General features: G+C 33.9%; 1 long non-coding RNA gene across 1 annotated transcript in view; it reads left to right on the top strand.

The window, feature by feature from the left end:
• The first annotated feature begins 11,651 nt into the window (after nt 1-11,651).
• LOC148278006 (uncharacterized) overlaps nt 11,652-19,256 on the top strand; it is a 95,719-nt gene continuing 88,114 nt past the window's right edge. Inside the window, exon 1 of the long non-coding RNA XR_015823316.1 lies at nt 11,652-12,602. This is a non-coding gene — a long non-coding RNA (uncharacterized LOC148278006). The remainder of the gene's footprint in view (nt 12,603-19,256) is intronic.

Below are 19,256 nucleotides of genomic sequence, written 5' to 3'. Positions count from 1 at the left end.
GGAAGGTGGGGGGTAATTAATTCTTTACTAAACAGGAGTCACCGGACGTGTCTGGGGCCTGAGGTTTTCGATTGCCTGTCAGTGGACGTCTTTTGCTGAGGACTTCCCCGATCACGGAATATACGTCTCATTTATTGCTTTCGCTTGTCATAATTGGCTTAGGCCGTACACATAACAAATATGTTTTTTCATATTTTTTATTTCCTTTTTTAATTACTATAAAAAAATACCATATAATCTTTTACAGAATTTTTTTTTTCTCTTTATTATGTTACCCAAAAATATTATAACTGTCTATTTATTATAGGAGCAAAAATTCATCTACATTTTCTTGTATACCCACGAACAGGCCATGCCTTTGTGGGATTTTTTTGTTTACTATTTTTACTATTAATACTATTTCATTGCTATGTAATTAACATTTATTTTTTTAATATTCTGTTTTACCTCTTATGTATATTGTAAAAAAATAAATAAATAAAAAATAAAATAAAAAACATATTACTCCTGGAAAATGCAAAAGCTTAGCATTGTGCTCTCACATTAAACCAATTGCATATGACCCAGGAGTAGTTTCTCATAATTATGTTTTTATTTTGTGCGTGTTCTAATAACTAGAGTTGCCGGAATAGTAATTTGGCCGAATACCGAATATTCGGCCACGCTCTCAGCCGTAGCGCTGAATGTTCGGCAAAAGACAGTGCATTTTGCGCGTGGCCTGTCTTATTGCGGTGCGTGCGGGGCTGACGGGACGGGCGTATTTGTTTCATTTGCGGATAGATCGTGAACCATGACGCGACACGCGTTATTCGTTCATTATTTCATCACATTATGTTACTAATAGTCCTTATTGGTAGTAATTAATTTGTTCATTGTACATCATGGCACCATTTAATAAAAAAACTCCTTTTTGATAATACGATGAGATTTGTAGAGAAAATAATAAACTAGCTGTGTAACAACAAGATCTCGCGAGGATACAATTAAATTTTAAACATCATATAGATTACATAACTCTTAAGTCACTTAAGCTACTGGGGTTCCTTAAGAGAGTAACCAAACCCTCTAAAAACCCGGAAACTTTTATATGTCTATAAAATAGACATGTACACCGCAAGACAAAAAAAATTACGAGTTTACCTGCTACCGCGCCCCTTGACTTTACTGAACCCTTTTTCTAAGAAATCCTTTATCGATACCTCTTTCTTTTGTTTAATAAATTAAGGACACTATGTGTCACCTTTCTACAATATTTACATTTTAAAATGTCTCAACAGTCTTGTTTTACCCGCGTTTGAGTGAACATAACACAACAATCATGGAAAGTGCAAAGCAAATGTCGATTGCGATAAAATCCAAAATAATCACATTGTCGCAAGAAAACATATGTAATTGTGAAATATCTCGTCGAGTTGGGTATTCAGAAGGTGCAGTGAGGTTTTTATTAAAAAAAATCCAAGAAACTGGATCCATAGAACGGAAAAAAGGAAGCGGACGGGGGCGCGTGACATCTGCCCGAGATGATCGCTTAATAAAAAAAATTGTTATGCGCGATCGATTTTTAACGGCACCTGAAATACACGCAGAGGTGCAGTCTACCAGCACATCAACATTTTCAGTAAAAACAGTGTCCAGGCGGCTGTTGGAGCATGGTTTCCAAGCACGGAGTCCCGCAAAGAAACCATTACTCACGGACAAAATGAAGAAGGCTAGACTGGATTGGGCGAAAGAGCACCAGAATTGGACCTTGGAGGATTGGCAAAATGTTGTTTTCTCTGATGAATCAAAATTCAACCTTTTTGGTCCAGACGGCAGAAAGATAGTTCGACGAAAACGTGGGGAAAGATATCATCCGTCGTGCGTCACTCGAACCGTTAAACATTCACCCTACGTGATGATTTGGGGGTGCATGACAGCATACGGTTTAGGACCTCTAAATTTTGTACAGGGTACGATGAATGCCATTCAGTACAAAAAAGTGTTAAAAAAACATATTATTCCAACAATCGAGGACATTACGCAGTATACCGCGGACCCAATTTTTCAGGACGATATTGCGCCGTGCCATAGAGCCCGCACTGTGAGTACAAATATATATATTTTTAAATGCATTTTGTGACCACATGATAAATAATTTATTGTTTTTTTATAGATCAATGAATTCAAGGAGAAAATTGGCTTAAAATCGTTGACGTGGCCCGGGAATAGCCCTGATTTGAACCCGATAGAAAATTTATGGGCGATTATGAAAAAAAAAAAGTCGGGAAAAAAAATCAAAAAACATTGAGGAATTAAAAAAAAACTTAATTCAAGTTTGGGAAGAAGAAATAACATCAGAAATTTTAGATTCGCTTTACGCTTCTCTAAATAATAGAATTTTACATGTTATAAAAAATAAAGGTGAATTCACTAAGTACTAAATATTTTTAAATGTTATAAATATGTTTAAATGTAAAATACTTTAATTTAAAATAAAGCGATAAGAACCTACTTCTTAAATATGAATTAAAAAATAACATGTCTTTTATTATTCCATCACAAACACTCGACCATAAATGAACCGTTATGGGTCTCTAAGGTTCGGGTAATCTGATACCTGATATATAATGGCAATTTCTAAGTACAATTCATGAGTAAGATTTTTTATTTTAACCTTGAAATAACGAGTAGTCATCACATATGTCAAACAATATAAAAAAAACTAATTAAATATCAAGAATAATTCATTATATGTCAATTTTAGTTTTTTTTGAGAACTCGTAAATTTATTTGTCTTGCGGTGTATTATATGAGTTTAATTTGCAGTAATCTTGAATATGCCTCATGCGTATGTAGTCCGAAATATCAAAATCATATAAATTCAAAAGGATCTAACCCACGTTCAAATTCAAATTACGAGCAACTTCTAACTTTTTTTCATTTTAATTCTCTGATAAAACGCCGCGTTGTTTTCGATATAAAATTTCCGTATTAAATATCAAACTATAATGTAGATACTAACCTCCTAAATAAAATACAAATAAATGCGGGGTCGGGAACACTCAGACCACACACCTATGGCCCGCATGTGTCGGGAATATAATATATACTGCCGAAACAATAAAATGTACATTTTTTATGATACTCTCTCAGCTTTTGCGAATAATCTCTTAGGAATAAATCTTATTTAATAAGTGCACACGTACAACTTTTTTTTCATTTTTTTATTGTATGAACTTTTTTCTGTAATTTTTAATTTATTTATATTTAAATTTTTACTGTAAAAAATACATAAATCTATTTGGTGTAATTTTATAATTGAAGATATATTTGCATGTAAAACTGTATCGACGAATGCTTTCAAACTGTATGTTTTCTAGTATGTATCTTTGTTGAATTACCTAATAAAATAAAACAAAAAATAATTTACGAGGAAAGTGCAATCGTTTGCTACCAACAAATGCTGGGAAAAATGTTTTCATTCATCAGAACTTTCCACTGATAGAATTAAAGTATTAAAATAATAATATTTTTAAAAAGTAGCCGAACAGGCCAAAAACCGAATCATCATCATTTCATCTCCGCTCCCCAGTTGAAGCATATGGTGTCCACGAAGATCCTCTGTCAGCTGCCAGCTCCTGTGCATCCTCCTAAGTCAGGTTCGCGTCCCGTAGTTCTGACACGAACTGCGGACAAACAGTCAGCAGTGGACGTCCAGGACGTCGAGAACCTGATGCCTTGTAAAGTAGGCAAGCGTGGTTAAGGCTCTCAGGAGGCGTCTGCAGTCAAGCCAACCGTATCGTCTCCGCTTGGTGACAGTTTTATTTATGTATATTTATTGTATATGTATATAAAGTGTCAAATAAATAAACACTGAGCACTGGCCGATTCCTTTCAAAATGAATAATGCCACACGTAATATGTGATACATAATATGACAACGGTATCCTATTAAAGACAGTCCTTCGGAAATAATGTTCGAAATACTAGTTTCCAAATAGAGAGTCTCCAAATAATATTTGTGATCTGCAAGCTCGTTTTAGTACTAAAAAACCTAACTGGATTTAAGATGTAAAATGTAGTGTACAAAAAAGTACAAAAAATGTATGGAGAAATAAGCTGAGGTAATCGGCAAGTTTCATCGTTCACTGAGAACGAGCTGGGCGCACTTTATAGATATTTTTTTGTAGGAAGATATAAACGGTGGTCGTGATTTATCAAAAATAACAATTATTTTATTTATTTTTGCATTAACATATTCCTACTATAGAACATAATTGAATCGGGTTGTGGTCCCGTGGCTAGTGTTGCGGACTCACGGATCAGAGGTTCGAGGTTCGAACCCCACTTTACCCCAACTTGGTTTCCATTTTCGAATAGTGAGTTATTTACAACTCGTTGAAAATGGCCGCCAAAATTGAAATATTTGGGTAAGTTATAAGAAAGCTAATATTTCTTTTTTACCAAAAAAAAGTCGAATATAATGGTGAGCTGTGCATAATCGCTTATTTTGACGATTCGCCCCTGCGAAGGTCCGCTTAAATTGCTCAAAACCGACTTATTATAATTGCTGTAAAATAGTGCTTGGATAAGCTGAAAATGCTGAAAATTGCATTTAGTAAAAACAAATATTTCCAAGACTAAATGTATGGTTATTCGGAAAAAGCCAAAAAAACTTTCCCAATGATTTTAAAACTTGGAGCGCAGTTTATTGAGCAAGTTCATCAATATAAATATTTAGGATGCTGGCTGAATGATAAATGGGATCACTCGCGAGAGATCAAAGTCAGAATAGAGGTGGCGCGAGACTGCTTTTTCAGGATGCGTGACCTTCTTTGCAGTAGAGACTTTAATTTAGACCTCCGAATGCGCATCGCTCGATGTTACGTCTTCTCAGTACTTTTTTACGGCGTCGAAACGTGGACACTCACCCAAAACACTTCAAAAAAGATCGAAGCCTTTAAAATGTGGTGCTACAGGAGGATATTTAATTGGATAGAGTCCGAAACGATGATGTTCTCCGACGGATGGAAAAAGATAAAGAGGTACTGAAGACCACAAAGAAAAGAAAACTCGAGTACTTTGGGCATGTGATGAGAGGCGAAAAATATAAAATTTTACAAGTCATTCTACAGGGAAGGATTGAAGGGAGACGCAGTGCAGGTAGAAGGCGCATCTCTCGGCTTGAGAACTTGCGCGACTGGTTCCATTGCAGCACCCAGTCCTTGTTCAGGGCAGCTGCCAATAAAGTAAGAATCGCAATGATGATTTCCAACCTCCATCGGGGAGAGGAACCATAAGAAGAAGAAGAAGTAAAAACCGTCGTACTTACGTACTGAAACAAAAAATAGTTTTCGTAAAGCATATATTTTTTTGTTGATTTTTCATAATTATTCTTGTTTATTTCGTAACACCTAAGTTTATTGACAAATAAATGTTTTTCTGTACTGTTTTATTGATCTTTTTGGCTAATATTTTAAATATTTCATTGTACCAATAAACACAGCGATTATATTTTATTAAAGTCCCAGAGATCTAAAAAAAACACACGAATGTAATTCGTATGCCAGTAGAAGTTTAGTTTTTGCTATGGCAAAAAATTACTTGCGACTCTTACACAGACAGAGACAAGGCGAAATATAACTGAGCCCGTGGTTCTTTCTGTATCCGGGTGGATGAAGAATACAGTTCCTTGTACAAAATAGAACCAGAACCCAAAGCCCCGATTAAAATGGAAAGTTAACAGTTATCTTCGACTGTCTATAAAGAAAAACCGATATTTGTGTAACCTATAATTGAATATATTTAGAAGAAAAAACTGTCTGCATCATAGAATTTAGAATAGTCCATAAGGAGCGTAGAATCATATTTGAATAAATCGGACTGCGTCCCGAAATCGCCCCACTATGCCCCACTATGCCCCACTTTCGCCGCGCGCATTCGTGATGTCACCGCGTAATGTTGCGCGATGGGAAAAAATATAATTATAACACAAATCTGTCAATTTCTCTAAACTTTTATTGTGCACGCGGAAATATTGATTGACATAACAGAGTAGATAAGTAAAGGGTCATTTAATAAGAGTAATTGAATTAATGAACTTTAAACTTAAAATATAAAACAAATTTTATTTTACATAAAACGGATATTTTAATATCATATCCAATTTTCATTAGATGAGCAAAGTAGGGTAAAAAAAATACCACCCTGGCAACACTAGCGAAATGTTCATTTTGTTTCTTCTGACGGATAAAAAAAAAAATCAATTTTTAAGTATTACATTTGCTACTTACACATTCATTTACTAAGTACACATAAAATGTGATCCCATCCTGTTTCTTTAAGATCCTAGCAGTATTTCTACACTTTAAAAGGATACAACACGGCATAGTTGAATTCAAATCAGGAGTTGCGTACTAAGCGACGACAAAGAAACTAATGGGTCGAAACGTAAACCTTCTAATTTATGAATAGTTTAGTCGCCTTCTGTTTGATGTGCGTATGCGGTTTCTGGACTATTCTTAATTCTATGGTATGCATATTCTGCTTTTCATACAGAAAACTTAATTTTACTTTGAAGATATACAATTGAACAGAAACTTCCCATTGTATTCGGGGCCCAGAACAAGTGCTTTTGATGACTGGGCCGCGTAGGCCGCTTCGCCTACCTTATTTGAGTTCCGGAGTCCGATTCCTGGCAGGGTTGATATGAAGGGTTTGTTTTAATAGTGGTTTTGGACTGCACTATTTCACTGTCCCTGGACTGGTACCCGAAGCGTAAGACTGATCAGCTTACTTTCCATGTAAAAAAAATAATTGATTTACGAAAATTGAAGAACACAAAAGTGAAATAACAACAATGCAATTCGGAGTACCTCAGGGATCAATATTAGGACCATTGTTCTATATAATATACATTAACGACATAATACACAGTGACATAATGGGAAAAAAAACTATCTATGCGGACGACTTGGGAATTTTATATGAAAACAAAAATGACATTGAAACGACTAAAACCATCAACAATGACGTGCAAAAACTATTAGAATGGACAAACAAAAACTTCTTAACACTAAATGCCAAGAAATGCAATATAATACATTTCCAAACACAAAAGAAGAACCATAACATGAACAGAAAAATAAACAACGAAACTCTTAAAGAACTAGAACATGTGACTTACCTAGGACTCACAATGGACAGACAATTAAAATGGACAAAACACATAGACGGACTCACTCAAGTAATGGCATCACTACATAGCCTCTTCTACAAAATTAAAGATTTTATACCGAGAAAGGAAAAAATTATGATGTACGAAGCCTATGTCAAAAGTAAATTGAGTTAGATGATTGCCTTCTGGGGAACTGGCAACAAGACAGACATAACAAGAATACAAAGACAACAAAATAAAATTCTTAAACTAACATACAACCTACCCTACCTGACCTCTACAACTGAACTGTACAAAAAAACACACCAGTTTGACATAAACTACTTGACTAAAATTGAGACCTTAAAAATTGTGCACAAAATAACACTGGGAAACATAGAAGACGACGACATAATATTAGTCAAAAATGCTGACATACACAAATATAACACCAGACAACAACAACACTATAATATTGAAAAGGCAAAGACAAACACAGGACAGTCAAAAATACTACATAATGGACTTAAACACTACAACGACTTACCTTACTACTTGAAAACTTTTACTGGAGACAAATTTAAAATCAATCTGAAAAAGCACATGATGACTGAACTAACTAGACTAGACGAGACATAAAATGACTAGACAATATTAAATTTCTAATGTAACCCTAACAGGTTTTTTAAAATTGTAAAAAAATAAAAAAAAATATTCAGATACGCTGCAAATGGAGCGTCAACGCAGTTTATTTTTTTATTTATTTACTTAAAGGCAGTTTTTTTTACTAAAAAAAAATGTATTTACAATTCTTGTTGAAATTCCATTGTAATGATGTAATAACTTATATTTACATATAAGTTATTAATTTAAACAAACTTGGTACACTTCCACTTATTTATTTGACCAATTAGCGCTTTCACCCACCATCTTCAGACTGGTGAATATTATACAGTGTAAGGATAATTTAAATAAAACTTGATATTTTCTTAAGTGTAGGTACATTAAAAAATAAGTTGAAAAAGATACAATATGCAATATTTCAATTGAACAGAGTGAGACAAATGATTGAGACATGTGTTGGCGGTGTACTTTTAGAGAGGATTCTATTCTATGAAAAGCATTTATTGTTTTATTACAATGTACAGGGTCCAACTAAGGGGGCTAATAAGGGTGTTTTTTTAATTCTATCCGCTGATTTATTATTTATTTATTTATTTATTTATTAACGGACATTGTCCATGTATACAATTTATAAGGTTTAAATATTACAATAAAAGAGTAGTTTAAAACATTTAAAGAAAAAAGAAAGAAGCATTGACAAACATAAGGGACATCGAGACAAGATCTGGACTATTTATTTAGTGCTCGTTTAAATCGTTGTAAACTTAAACCAAAAAAGTCCAGATCCTGTCTTGAGTTAACAATACGACAAAGGCGGGTCATTAGAGAATTTAGGCCATAGTTTGTTCTATGCTGATCGATGAACAGTACTTCATTGTTTCTCAATCTACGAGTCGGAATATTGAATTTTACTTGTCCCAGTAATGATGGAACATCGATTATACCATTTAGTATGCCGAACATATATATGGAGTCAATATTAGTTCTACGTTTTTGTAGACTAGAAATATTTAACATTGACTCTATTTCAGCATAAGAATAATTATCTCTCTCTAGTCCGAGCATCCACGCTATTTTTCGAAGCAAGCGATGTTGGACTGATTCAATGTGATTTATGCGATTGACATATAATGGAGACCAGACCACTGAGGCATATTCAAGAAGAGGGCGAACAGTTGAGCAATAAAGAGTTTTGATTGTACGGACATTAGTAAAATCAGAGGATATTCTGTTAATGAAGCCAAGTAATTTCAGTGATTTATTTACTGTATTATCTATATGCTCGTTGTATGTCAGTTTATAGTCCAAAACAACTCCTAAATCTCTGATGGACTTGACTACATCAATTTTGGAGTTTTCTAATAGGTACTCGAAGGAAATTGGTTGTTTTGTTCTATGAAATGACATTATTTTGCATTTTTTAATATTTAGTTCTAATTTATTGACTTTAAACCATCGGTTAAAAGAGTTAATGTCTGATTGAAGAAGAAAGCAGTCTTGTAAAGTTTGAATTATTTTGAGAATTTTGTTGTCGTCCGCGAAGAGCCAAAAACGAGAGTAAGAGAATGATTTAGCAACATCATTAATAAACAAATTGAAAAGCAGGGGTGCCAAACCCAGGGGTGAGCACCCTGAGGTACACCCGATGTAACATCAATACTGGTTGATAAATAGTTATTTATCCGAACATTTTGTGTCCTACTAGTTAGATACGAAATTCTATCTCTATTATTTTTTATCCTATTTATTTCTAAAATTTCTAATCTATCTAATTTTTGACCTTTATGTCCGACATGTAATTTTTTTATGTGTTTTGATTCGTCAAAATTATGTTTTAATTCTAATGAAACTATGCATCACATTTAAATAAATGTGATGCATAGTTTGATATATCGTTATTAAATCTATGTGAAGCTAAATGTTCTTTCAGTCTATATTTAAGTGTTCTCCCGCTTCGTACTATATCTGAACCAGGACAGTACATGTTAATTCATATATTCCAATTATTGGTCAAATAAAAAAGTGAAAGTGTACAAAGTATTTTAAAATTAATAACTTATATGTAAATATAAGTTATTACATCATTAAAGACAGTTAATTGCACATTATTTGAGACATACGTCTCAACTCCACGGCACTAAAAGCCCCGTGTTGAGTTGGGACGAGCAATTAGTTGACACAGGCACATGATTATATCATCACAAATATTTTTTGGGATCAGAAACACAATAATGTCAATAAAAAAACAAATATATGGCACATCAATATGGTAAACAGTAAACTCAAACATTCGGAAAATCATCAAGGAGTTTCCCACTTAAATCCCTGAAGTGAAACATATTATTTATTCATTTTAAAGGAACAAACAGTCGACATTAAAAAATAATACGGTTTAAAGACAGACTAGCGAAGTTTCTAAATAAGAATCAAACATATACATTGTGGCACAACAAAAGGGTGTGTTTATGTGTATTTGTGTGGGAGTTAGTGTTCAGGTGTGTGTAAGTGTGAGCATCATTATATAGCAAGTGGGATCGTATCGCAGCCAGAAAGAATGAGTCTTAATTTATTTTAAAATAAATTAAGAGGCATGTAAAATATATCAATAGATGAAAAAAACATTATAGTTAGAGCAAGAACTATAGAGGAAAAAGTGTTGCGCATAGTTAGTGCTACAGACTGGCAGATGGAATAAATACTTATTCTTGTCACGCGAAAGGGGACATTAAGATTAATTTTGGAGAGTAGGTTAAAAGAGTGTACTTTATTATTTAATAATTTATGTAAATAGCATAATTCAGATACAGTGCGTCTATTTCAAGGGTTAAAAATCCATTTTGTTTGTCAGATTGGCTGTAAGGACAAAGCGTTTTATTGTTTTTATAATCTAGGTATTTCAAAAATTTTCGTTTAAAAATTCTCAATCTTTTCTATGTTTGTTATGTATTGTGGACTCCACACGACGGATGCAAACTCCAAATTACTGCGTACGAAAGTGTTGTATAAAGTTTTTAATGTATTTGGTTTTTTAAAAGGTTTGGAAATTCTTAAAATGAAGACCAGCATTTGGTAAGCTTTTTCAACAATATAATTTATATGAGACCCGAACAACAATCTATTAGGTACATATCACTGGATGGCAGGCTCTACTATTTTTAAATATACATTTTTTTAATGTTTCTGTTCATAATCATTTAACCTTTCCATATATTTGTATTCGAAGTAAACAAAATAAAAAGAAAATATAGACAAATAATATTTTACTATTACCATGATTTTTGTTTATAAAATTACTTACTCTAAAAAAAAAAGAATTTTTGAAAAGCAATTACCACAGTCGAATTGAACATGATCACAAATACCGGAGTTAAGAAAAAAATCACACTCCCATTTATAAAAAAAGCGAAGTCAAGTAATTATGTTTTAGTAACGCGGTAAAAAAATATTGAAATATGGAAAAAAAAACATTTTATAAAGAAAACAAAAATCAAAAGACATTATTCGTTTAACGGTTTATATATGGATACTATAGAATGTATTTATTAGAGCAAACATAATTATTTTATTTGAGCCCTAATTCAAAATTCAATATAAAAATCCCCATAAGCATTATCATTTATATACCTTATTTCCGTTTACGATATTAATACACCAAAATATCGTTAATCATTATGTTATTCAAAGATAGCTTTAAAATTAACTTGTTCATTATCTATCAATATTTTTTGTATGCTTATCTAACCACCTTGGATTACTAGAATAATACATTAACTCTCATAAGATTATCTGGGCATGTCTCATTCGAATGTTGCCATACGCAACTTTAATACTGAATTATGCATTTCCCGGAGCTTTCGCCGGAGTACTGGCAGTACTATTTTAGCGTCGCGGCGCAGACGCCCTACGTCTCACCGCCACTAGCGTATACGGTGCCTACCGGTCGCCTACACGCGCCGAGATAACGCCATTTTGAAAGAACCCGAGTAAAAATCGCAAATCAACGTCGGGCCTAACAAACTATTTCGAGGTTTCGATCGCATTTTTCGGCAAGGGGGTAGTCAAGATGGCGGCCTCCCGCGTTCGGAAGCCCGCCCGCTATTTTGGTCTTCCGCGAATCGGCCCCGGCCCGAAAATGACACCGGAAGGCGGATGTCCGTAGGGTCGGAATTCGCGTGAAAGCTCTCCGCCTATCTCCCGCTGGCGCTGTCTCCGACATTTTGTCAAAGATGGCGACTAGATAGATTCGTTCGGGCAGGAATCGATTTTTCAGCGGCTATGCAGTTCGTATGTGTCACAATTCGGGCTGTAGGCGTGGACGATTAGGTTTTTTCTTTGCTTTTCCTTTTTCGTGATTCGCACGCGAGCCCGAGGCAGCCCGAGGGATCGCGATACTCCCGATATTTCGCGACTCCGCCGATCGTAACCGCCGTTTGTTCCCGATTTTCTGACATACTCGCTTTGAAAAATCGCCAAGGAGTGTTCTTCGACGTGCTATCTCGCTAAATATAAATGCATTACTTCGATATATAAGTTACAAGTTCTGTTTGAAGTGTCGCGCGGTTACATAAAGTTTAGTATCGAAACGGGTGATACCACGGTTCGCGGGTTGTAATATCACATAATACTGTTCCCGGGGGACATTTCCTAACTGATAACTGGACCTCGCTACGTGAATACTTCTCGTGTTTGACCCTTCTGCCTGTGAAGACACCTCTCCGCTTCCTCCCTGAAGGAATCCAGCGCTTCCATATTTCCCGAGGACAATCCTGATTTCGTCATAAGAATCATAAAAATTGACATGATATTGAGGGAGATTCTACAGAATTAACTGTTTGATAGCATGGTAAGTTCATTTATTGATACTCCTACACGTTTTTAGCCAGTAGATTGTAAGATTCAATTCGTTTAATTCAACTTTTCATTTACCATCTTAAGAAAATGGAATTATGGTGAAATCCATTCATTATGGACCAAAGGGCATTGAAAATTTTCACTGCAGTCGCATTGGCGATATTTTTAAGTTTGTTCAAATTATCGTAGACGAGAACTGTGGGCCCTGGGGAGTTATTAAGATTAATATATATTACAACAGAAATGAAGAACATCAAAAAAAATTAATATAGAAGTCTAGGCAATAAGAGGGCTTATGAACTGTCATTGCCTGGTTTTAGTGGCCACATTCACCATTCCGCCTACAATTGAACATACCGTTCGTATTCCTTCAATTATTATATGTGATTTTTGTGACGTTAAAGAGCTGAAACCTTTATTGATGAGGGTGAGATTGATCTGACTGAATTATTTCACCTACATGCTATTAGGCAACGCGCAACGCCTGAAAATATTTTTCAATTTTTTTACCACTTCCTGGACCAGTTGGATTTATCAATAATATTTTTTCTTAAGCCTAGTAAATGCTTAGACTTATAAATTCCCTTTTCTTAAATGTTCTTCATCTCTGTTGTGATTAATTTTCTTAAAATGAACTATGTATTTTTAAAATCAAACTCGTTGCACATTATTCATTCAGTGTGTATCGATTAAATTTTAAAATAAAATCCTTTTTTTTCAAAATAAGGTTTTGAAATTTACCATAATTTTAAACAATACAATTTATAACATTTCTTGACTCAAATATTTTCACAAATGTTTCGAAAGTGGGTATAAACTATTTTTTTTTATAATCAAACTTCTTACCAATCTCTCTCCTGTACCCCTTTCAATATATTATTTTTTTATATACTTATGCACCCACACACACTCACCCCCTCCCTCATTCATTCACACATACACACGCATGAATACAAACGTCACACACATACAATTACGTAAACTCTTTTCTTATATATTATGTATATTTACAGTGGATTTTTTTAATTGCCTCTAGTATTTTAAATACATTTCTACTATAAAGTTTATATTTGAAGCACTAACTTTGTGGTTATTCATTATAATAAAATAAATAGAACAACTTTGTTTTTAACCACTAATTTTTAAAACCAAAAATTAGTGGTTTAAAACAAAGTTGTTCTATTTATTTTATTACATTTCTACTTATTTTTTTATGCAATAAATGTAAAAATCCGAAATAATAAAAAAAAAATAATATATATATATGATTATATATAATTAAAGCCAATATTGTTCATGGATATTTCAACAATGACGGAAATATTTTAAGGAAATATTAAAGTATAGGCATTTATAGGTCTTACGACCTGTCACCGGCTGTTTTACGCGTTCACTTCACACGCTGTGTGCATTGTCAATTCTGCCCATAATTAAACATTTTCTTTTTGTTGATTCTGTACACATTTATTGCCATGAAAACATTTTTTCATCATATGCACACCAGATGGTGCATAGAGAACTGTATTAGTACGCCAGATTAATCAAAAAAAATATGAAAAAAATGAAAGAAAAACTAAAAAAAATAGATACAAAAATGCAGGGTATTTTTATTGTTTTTTTTGCACCACAACAGGCCAGGGTGCCCAATTACAGTGTTGAATTACATCACAGAACACCCGGACTTGAGAAAAATTACATTAATTTTTTTTTGTTTTCTCACCGGAAATCGAACCCGGAACCTACCGCGCGTGAGTCAAGCGTCTTGACCACTACGCCACGGAGGCCGCCAAGTATCTAGATCATCTGTGATATGAAGGCAATATGATCAGTCTTATGCTTCAGGCGAATGAATAGTGAGATTTGACAATATGAAATCACCCGTAAAATAAATATTTGACCTTGGCCCTACCGGGAATTGAACCCAGACCCTCGAGAATGTTAGGTAGCGCCTTATCACCGCGCGACATCCTTTTTCGGGATTTTTACCTGACAGTAGTCATCGAGGGAAAAACTCGTACAGGATTCTGGTTCTATTACACACACAGAACTGTATTCTTCATATATTCATATACTTGGACGTGAATAAAGAAACGGAAAGTATTAAAAATAAAATGAAAAACATCGATCTCATAAATACATACAGTATTGTGCGAATTAATGGAATAAAATTCCTTATAAAATACACTCTTATTCATTTGAATTACAGGTAACACGTACAATCATAAAATATTTTTTATTTTATGGGATGTATGTCCTCCTTTTGCTTTTATAACAGCCTGAACACGTTTTGGCATGGAGTCAACTTGGATAATTTTCTTTTATTCTGTCATCTCGAAACCACATCTGAATAACAGCTTCTATCATCTTTATCTTGGTGGTGCAGTCCAATTTTTGTATCCCAGATTTACAAATCGCCCACAAATTTTCTGTACGGTTGAGGTCAGGTGAATTTCCAGGCCAGTCCAAAAGAGTTACCTTTTTATCATTGAAATACTTGAGCATAAACTTCGATACGCGACAAGGAGCTGAGTCCTGTTGAAATACAGCCCCACCATTATACTCGGTTTTGTACTCGAGTGCTGCTCCAATAGAGCTTTGTACTTTAGGCTATTCATCCTTCCTTCTATTGGTATCAACGATCCGGTCCCCATATACGAAAAGCAGCCCCAAAACATCTTCTTTACAGGATGTTTCACCGTTGGGTCAATATGAGCCACAGTAAGTTTTTCATCCTTACTTTCCATAACAAATTTTGTGCGATATCCCTTCACGAGAAAGTGGGTCTCATCTGAAAACAGCACCTTTCTCCAGTCTTCTGCAGTCCATTTGGTATTATTTTCTATCCCAAAGGAGCCTTTGCTTCTTCATACGTGCCGTCGGGAGTCGTTTCTTCTGTGGTCGAATTGCTTTTCTTCCAGATTCAACGAGTCTTCTTCGTACTATTGAGTCATGTATCATCACCCCGGTTGCTGCCAAATCTTGGCAAGTTCGTAACTTGTTTTTCTGGGGTTCGACTTAATATTTCTGATTAAAGATATTTCATCTCGGATACTAGTTTTCCGGTTTTTTCCACATTTCCCATTTTTTTTTTGCTTCAACTGACCCCGTTTCTCTTTTCTGCTTAATAATCTTGCTGATTCCTCCCTGACTCGCAAAACATTCGTTCCGAGTCATTAATGTATGTTCATTTGAGGTTATAATCTTTTCCACGATTTAAACCAACTTAAAAACACTGTTTAATATGCAAGAAATTTATAAAATTACTCCTTTATTGAGAAAATGTAAGAACACAATAGATAGTACACCAATATAAGCTCCTAAAGGATTCATGAACCGTAAGTCATTATTTTTGGGAATGTTTTGAGTATGTCCAAATGCTTGCAGACTGGCTGGATATTCAAACATAGGATGTGGATGTTCAAACATAGACAGAATGGTGAATGTTACACAGTGTGTAAAGTGGCCACTTAAACCAGCCAATGACAGGTCATAATCCAGCCAGTCTGCAAGCATTTGGACATACTCAAAACATTGTTGAATTAACTACCTGGTAAAATAAGAAGTATAAAAAATTGGAAAATTGTTTTCAAACGTTACCTAGTAGGTGAATTGGTTCAGACGGATGAATCTCACACACATGATAAAGGTTTCAGCTCTTTTACTTCCAATCCGTCGGTTGCGAAATAATAATGTGCTGTTCCTCGATCAACACAGCACAAACTATGGCTCGCATTCACCAATGTCCCGATTGTGTCGTATTGTAAACTCGAGACAAGATCTGGACTTTTTTTGGTGTAAGTCTTCACAAATTTAAAAAATCACTAAGATAGGCCGGATCTTGTCTTGAGGTAGTAATCTTTATTTTTTTTGTCCGAGCTTTAATTTTATTAAGTTGTATTTTATTTTATTAGTGCCTGTATTTATTATAAGAAATTGTATTTACCATCGTTAGAATGGACTGCATACGTCCGTCAAATAAATAGATAAAAGTCAACAGATAGAATAGTTGAGGAAATGTGGATGTTCAATTATAATCAGAATGGTGAATGTTACACAGTGTGTAAAGTGGCCACTTAAACCAGCCAATGGCAGGTCATAAGCCCTGTAAATGCCTAGACTCCTTATACTCTCTTCTCAAAAATGTTTTTCCTCTCTGTTGCAACAAATTTAAACATAATTTTTGGCGCTAAACAACTGTCAAATTGACAAATGCCAAAAATGACAAAAAATATTCTTAAGCTAGGGTTTCCTAGGACAGCGGTGCCCGTATCTTAACGGCCGTAGTGAACGGTGATGCGGTGGACAGCCGTCGTAGTGGTGACTAGAGAGTGGTTTTATTTTTTAACGGTGTTACCAACACCATTTTTATAGGAAACCACTCTCTAGTCACCGTTACGACGGCTGTGAACCGCATTAATGTTCACTACGGCCGTTAAAATACGGGCACCGCTGTCCTACGAAACCCGAGCTTAATCCCATTCATTCGCACAATGCCGTAGATTATAGATAACATCCCTAACGATACAATATAACACTGGCTCGGGATTTTAAATGCGAAATATTTAATATTTATAATTTTGTGTTATTAACTGAGATAGAGATGTTCTCACCATAAATATTATACTGATGTATTACTTCTGTCACTATTTACACACGGTTTTTCGGAGCCCGACGCGAAATTTCAGAGGAACATTTCTAACGGTAAGCTTTTAAAAAAATCTTAATATTTTTTTTTCCAAAACGTTTTAATTTTTTAAAATTTTATTTGTATAATCTCAAAATGCAGTAAATCTTTAATTTCTCGGACAAGCATCCCTTCCGCAAACCCCTACCCCTCCTCAACAAAAAAAGAGATATTAACGTAAGCATATTACAACAGAGATGAAGAGCATTTTAGAGAAGGTAATATAGAAGTCTGGGCATATACAGGGCTTATGACCTATCATTGGCTGGTTTGAGTGGCCACTTTACACACTGTGTAACATTCACCATTCTGTCCATATTCGAACATCTATATATTTATTTATTTTTTACAATATATATAAGAGGTAAAATGGAGTATTTAAAAATAAAGGATAGTTACATAGCAATGAACTATATATTAATAGTAAAAATAGTAAACAAAAAATCCCACAAAGGCATGGCCTGTTTGTGGGGATACAAAAATATGTTAATGAGTTTTTGCTCCTATCATAAATAGACAGTTATAATATATTTGTGTAACATAAGAAAGAGAAAATAAAATATTGTGTAAAATATTACATGGTATTTTTTTATAGTAATTAAAAGGAAATAAAAAATATATAAAAAAACATAAAAATATTCCTTATTATTAAAGGGCAACAAAATATATCATAGAAAAAAAAGAGTTTATATCTTTAGTTTGAATCCAGGATAGTGCGTGTTTTTTTAAAAGAAGGAAAATTTTGAAAGTTTGGAATCAATGAAATGTTATCAGTAAAAAAAGAATTAAAAATTTTTGGTCCTATAAAATATGCATGTCTCTGTGCGAGCCTCGTTTTGCAATGTGGTATTTCTAACACACGATTTCTTCTTTGACTTGATTTATTTGAATTACTTGTAAATCAATTTTGGTTAATAAATATATAATTTAAACATAGAAAACAATATATTTGTCTTATGTCTAAAAGTTTAGCTTCTTGGAACAATTGGAAAGAGGGAAAAGTGCGTTTTTTGTGAAGCATTATTTTTAATATACATTTTTGAACAGCTTCTAATGGTTTAATATGATTGTTGTAAGTTCCCCCCATCCAATTATTCCATAGGAAAGCGATGACTGTACAAGTGCATAATAAACCATTCAATTCTTTCATCTGTTGATGTTTGTGAAGTTAAAGAACTGAAACCTTTATTTATGCGGGTGAGATTCATCTGATTGAATTATTTCACCTAGGCAACGCCTGAAAATCTTAATTTTCAATTTCTATACTTCTTCACGGACTAGGTGGATTTATCAACAATATTTTGAGTTTGTCCATATTTTTGTAGACAAGGACTGGATTCAACTACCTGCTAAATGCAATAAATAGCATGATAAATAATAAATAAATAAATAAAAAAAGCAGTTTTGTAATATTTTCCATATTTTTAACGGTGAAATTCAAATATGTGATTGCGCAGCAGGATTATACGTCGCGAAACGTAAATATTTTTAGAAATTTATTAAAATTTAAATTTATAGACTTGTTGTAATCTAAATTCTAATTTTATAAATTTACTTTTTATTTCGTTTTTAAAATATCACTTAAACTCTAAACTTCATTGTCAAATAAAAAAATTGAAAATAAAAATGTAAATAGGGGCTAGATTTCTTATTGTCCATGCGCTCTGTAGCTGCAAGACGTTCTGTTATCTATCTCACATATATCATAATTGGAGACGAGGAACTAGAAGGCCAACCGTCTATGCGCTCTGTAGCAGCAAGACGTGTTGGGTTATTTATTTATTTATTGTACAGCGCCCTTGAGGTGATTTTCACAAAAATGGCGCTATATAAATTATCCAAACATAATAATTATTATTATTATTAGGCGTTCACTGATGTTACATTGTGATCGCGAAAACGATAAAAAACCATATTGAGAAATTGCTATCACGTCGCTTATTAGCACGCCGATAGTTATTT

Source organism: Micrasema longulum, unplaced genomic scaffold (assembly GCF_059751315.1).
Source record: "Micrasema longulum isolate JH-2025_06_02 unplaced genomic scaffold, ASM5975131v1 h1tg000941l, whole genome shotgun sequence".
Classification (NCBI taxonomy): domain Eukaryota; kingdom Metazoa; phylum Arthropoda; class Insecta; order Trichoptera; family Brachycentridae; genus Micrasema; species Micrasema longulum.
Note: the sequence above shows the minus strand (reverse complement) of the source record. Positions and strands in the feature narration are given on the sequence as shown.